This window comes from Dasypus novemcinctus, chromosome 8, assembly GCF_030445035.2.
Source record: "Dasypus novemcinctus isolate mDasNov1 chromosome 8, mDasNov1.1.hap2, whole genome shotgun sequence".
Taxonomy (NCBI): Eukaryota; Metazoa; Chordata; class Mammalia; order Cingulata; family Dasypodidae; genus Dasypus; species Dasypus novemcinctus.
This window is the reverse complement of record NC_080680.1, coordinates 69,686,365-69,691,457: the sequence shown is the minus strand read 5'-3', so window position 1 is coordinate 69,691,457 and position 5,093 is coordinate 69,686,365. Positions and strand designations below refer to the sequence as shown.

The following is a 5,093-nucleotide window of genomic DNA, read 5'->3' as shown; positions in this document are numbered from 1 at the left end:
TATGTCAGTAAAATAACTAAGTCTCAAAACAGTGGTGAAAATAAAATATAACAGATAAACCCAAAGGACAAAATGAGTAAAATAAGAACTGCTTTTATAGTAATAATATTGAATGTTGATAGATTAAAATCCCCAGTCAAAAGACAAAGACTGGCAGACAGGATAAGAAAATACAGCCACCTATATGCTGTCTGCAAGAGACTTACCTTAGACCCAATTATACCAATAGATTTAAAGTGAAAGCCTGGAAAAAGTTATTCCACACATGCAGTAACAAAAAAAAAAAAAAAGCCAGAGTAGATATAGCAGATGAAATAGACTTTAAAAGACACTGCTAAAGCACAATCTGAGGAGTAAGTCAGAGAAAAAAAATTCCATTTACAATAGCAACTAAAAACAAATATTTAGGAATAAACTTAACCGACAATGTAAATCACTTGTATTCAGAAAACTACCATGCATTGTTAAATGAAATTTTAAAAAGACCTAAGTTATTGGAAAAACATTCAATGATCATGGATTGGAAGACTAAATATCATTAAGATGTCAATTCTACCCAAATTGATACACAATTTCAATGCAATTCTGATAAAAAATTTTACCAGCATTGTTTAAATAAATGGAAAATATGATTATCAAATTTATTTGGAAGCATAAAGGGTCCTGAATAGCCAGCACATGCTAAAAAGGAAAAGCAAAGTTGGAATACTCTCACTTCCAGTCTTTAAATCATATTATCTAGCTGCAGTGGTAAAAACAGCGTGATGCTGGCATAAAGACAGATATATAGACCAATGGAATCACACTGATGGTTCAGAAACAGACCCTCACATATATGATCAAATGATTTTTTAAAAATGAAACACTCAATTTTATTCAAATTCTCCCAAATTTATAACCAATATGTTAATTTTTTTCTAAAATGAATGTCACGCTTTATATAATGGTTTTATTATTTCATCTTTCTTTATAGCTTTTTCATCTTTTTTTGGTAAACATTTCTTCAGTAGAAGCCAAAGTTCTGAGTTTCCCAGTTAGGAGCCTCTGCCCTACTATTCTGATTAAGTTTCTTCTCAGTATTCATTACCAACATCTGACTTCTAAATGAAAGGCTTTTGGTCTTTTCAATCACTTGCTGATAGGTCGAGACTGCACTGTTATCCATAACCACATGACCTAATTTAGAATCAATTTTGGGATCCAGTCTTGCATTTCTAATCAAATTCACAACCCACCTTTCAACTTCCTCTGGGGTCATGTTCAGCTTATCTGCTAACATGTTAATGCTGATAAACTGGTAGATGTGACAAAAAGTCTCAAATATGAAGAGGCAAGCATTTTCAATGAAATCCTCAAGACGAGCCACCAAAAAGAAGTCATTCACAAGAACTGATTCACATTCTTTTAGCTTTTTCTGAGCCCCATCAAAATCAAAGTTAACATATAAGCATTCAACAAACTCTATGATTGGATCTTTATCTGTGTAACACTCCTGTTGAACAACTTTGACTAGATCTTTTATTACCTGCCGGCATTTTCGAACATCTTTGCTTGTTATGCCAGCTGTAGTTAAATAGCGGAGAATATGAGGACACATTGTCTGGATTGCATTAAGATACCGTGGCTGGTAAAGGAAGAGATCAATAATATTATCTCGGCCTTTGGGGTGGTTGAAGAAAACAAACAGAGACCAGTGAACAAGCCATGTTCATTGCTGAAGAGACTAGAGTGAAGAATTCACAGAATTGTCATCTATGGTCTCTTTTCATCGTGTAAGGTCTTCCATGACTGCATCCCAATTCTGCATTAAGATTTCAGAGGCCAGTTTCCACCAGAGTGAACTCAAAGCATTTCTATTCGTTGCTGGAAGCAACACTCTAAAACAGTAAAGATACTCTGCTGCTCCTGAGTAATTCCCACGTTCATACTGGAATTTTGCATACCTGTAGAGTGTGTCTACATATTCCTGCCTAAAACCATGTTTGTCAGGTAGTCAAATGGCATTTGACCATCCCTGGTTGACTGCATTTGCCTCGTAGTTTCAGGATCTTCAAACATCTTCACAGTTGGTTCTGTTTCTGCCTGAAGCTGTTTCAGTTGTGCAACAACTGTGATTCTTTTTTCTCTCAAAGTGTGAGGAATATCATCAGAATAAAGGTTTTTGTATACATCCATAGCAAAGTCTACCATGTTGGTATCACTAAGAAGATCCAGTTTCCCTTGTAGTAATTCTTTTTCATTATATATTTCCTTTACAGAGAGAAACTCAGCAGCAGAAAGACTAGATAATGATCCAAAAAGTGCATGATGTGAGTAGTCAAGTCGTACTCTGCCATCTTGCCAAAGAAAAAGATCAAATGATTTTTGACAAGCCTGTCAACTCACCTAGCTTGGGAAGAATAGTCCATTCAACAAATAGTGCTGAGAGAACTGAATATCCACAGCCAAAAGAAAAAAAGGAGGACACCTATCCCACACCTTATACAAAAATTAATTCAAAATGTATCAAAAAACAAATATAAAAGCAAGAAACATAAAACCTCTAGAAGAAAATGTAGGAAAACATCTTTAAGATATGGTGGTAGGTGGTGGATCCTTAAAGAAGATAAGAGGAGGACTTTCCTTTAAGACGGTCTACTGATGCTTAATGTATACAGAAATTTTAATTAACTACTGTGCAAGTGTAGAAATGTATAGAGTTGACGGTAACACATTATAGTGAGTAAAAGCTGGTTTATAAATGGGAATGTGGCTGGAAAGGGTAGTCTAGGGATGTAAATGTCAATTGAAAGAAAGCTAGAGAATAATCTAGGGACTAAATAACACAGTAAACTCAGAGATGGATGAGAATTGTGGTTGATAGTACAGATGAGAGGGTCTTTGGTGACCTGGAGCAGATGTACATCAGTATTGCAGGGTGATAAGAATGTGGAGAAGCATAGGAAAAATACAACTGGAGTAACCTGTGGACTGTGGTTAATAATACTGTAATATTCATGCATCTATGCCAAAATGTACTGTGTTGATAATCGGGGAGTATGGAAAAAGTGTGCCAAGTGTATACTTTGGGCCATGGTTAGTGGAAATAGTCTGACAATATTATCTCATAATCTGTAACAAATGCTCCACCATGGTGTGGTGTGTTGTATGAGAATGTTGCACATATGCATGATTGTTTTGTAAGTTCTCAACTTCTGTAAAAAAAAATACATTTAAAAAATAATAATAGAGTGGGTTTGGGGAACAATACACCAAATGTAAGATATAGTTAGTATTAAGATTTTGACGGAAAAAAAAGATGAATAAAAAAGAAAAAAATATGTAAAAATGATTTTGACAATATTCTTTCATAATTTGAAACAAATGTCTCACAACAATGCAAGATGGTAGTGGTGGTGGGTTGATTTATGGGACAACAGTATGATGTTATACATGTTTGCTTTATAAGTTCACAAACTTTTACTATACACTTATTTTTATGTATGTTCATGTATAAATGATATAACAAATGATATTAGGATGGGTTGGGGGAAAAATACACCAAATGTAAGATACCTTGGTTAGTAGTAATATTGTGAGGATGCTCTTTAATCATTATTTTAAAATATTTCACAACAGTCAAAGTATTGGTCGTGAGGTGTTATAAGAGCCTAGAATGGTATTATATATGTTTTGTAAGTTCACAATGATTACTATATACCTACTGTTTCTGTATGTTTATGTACGTGTGATATATTTCAATAAAATTTTAAAAATGAAAAAAATTGGAATGCCCAAGTAAAAATGAAACTATCAGTTAGTTACTTCTTCTATCTCTTGGTACTCAAGTTAATTTTTTAAATTTCCAAGATCAAATTGTCATACCGATTATTTAGATGTCTTACCATTATATCTTAACGTATATTTAAATATCTTGCTATGTAACATTTATGTAATCTAAATATCTTTTAAAAAATAAAAAACTATAAAAATAAATTTCTTGCTGATTATAGAGTCCTTGTTATTTTCTTCCTATTTCTTGACTTATTTTCACTTAAACTGTAATATTGGGCAGAGATTCATGCTTACTTATTTATGCAATCTCTTCATTTTTGCTGATGTATCTTCTCTTGAAATTACTTTTTTTACCTTGTTTCTTAGTTTTGTAGCCCTTTCTATATATCTGTTCTTTTTGCTCTAAAAATTATAATCTCTTGAGTATCCATCTAAAGAGTAGGTTTTCTACTTATAATGCCACTCAGTTCTGTGTCTGTGCTGTAACACTTTTTATGCACTGCTCTGTAGTTATTTATCTCTATCTCTCCCTGACTAGAAAGTGAGTTCTTTGAGTCAAGGGCCTTATCTATGCACCCTGAGAGTCCTGTGCAGGGTCTGATATAAAACAGCTACTCAGTGAAAGGTCTAAATGTATTTTGAAACCTATAATTTTGTACATATATTAACATTTAAAATCAGGATTTCCATTCCTACTGTAAGAAAAGTGCTATGCATCTGTGAGCTTGGGCTCCAGGTGCATGTGACAAGTTTAAATGGAAAATCTTTCTGAACTTCAGTATTAGGAGAAAGAATGGAAAGAGGAGGGGAGTTAATGGTATTATATGGCACATATTTCTGTCCAATTAGGGAAATTCATCTTTAGTCAGAACCAAAGAAAAATATTTTCTATCAAAAGGAATTTACAATCTCCCGACTTTCCCATAATTCATTAGAAGATGGAAAGGCATTTAGAGATCAATATACAGAACACTCAAAAAGAAAGAAGTAACACATCACGGCATCCCAAAAAGAGGAAGCCATTCCTTGGGTAATAGGCAAAGCAGGCATCTAGAATTTTCCAGAAAGAATTGGAAGGAAGGCTATTTCTATATAAAATTATTCAGAAGTTTTTCAAGTGAATTTGGTCAATTTTATAAACAAATACAAACAAGAGAACACCCACAAACTAATGAATGATAAAATTAGCACAGGGCACTCAGAACAGAATGAACACAGCTTACAACATGCCAGAAAACAAGGCCCATATTCAACTAGGGAAAGTTTCTACCAATTTCAAGATTCAGGGGGTACCACATTGAATATAATTTTTGTAAATA

The 5,093-nt window shown here is 33.5% G+C and overlaps 1 pseudogene; it reads right to left on the bottom strand.

The window, feature by feature from the left end:
* Positions 1–963: 963 nt before the first annotated feature.
* On the bottom strand, positions 964–2,336 carry LOC101430964 (eukaryotic translation initiation factor 3 subunit E pseudogene; annotated as a pseudogene).
* Between the last annotated feature and the right edge of the window lie 2,757 nt (positions 2,337–5,093).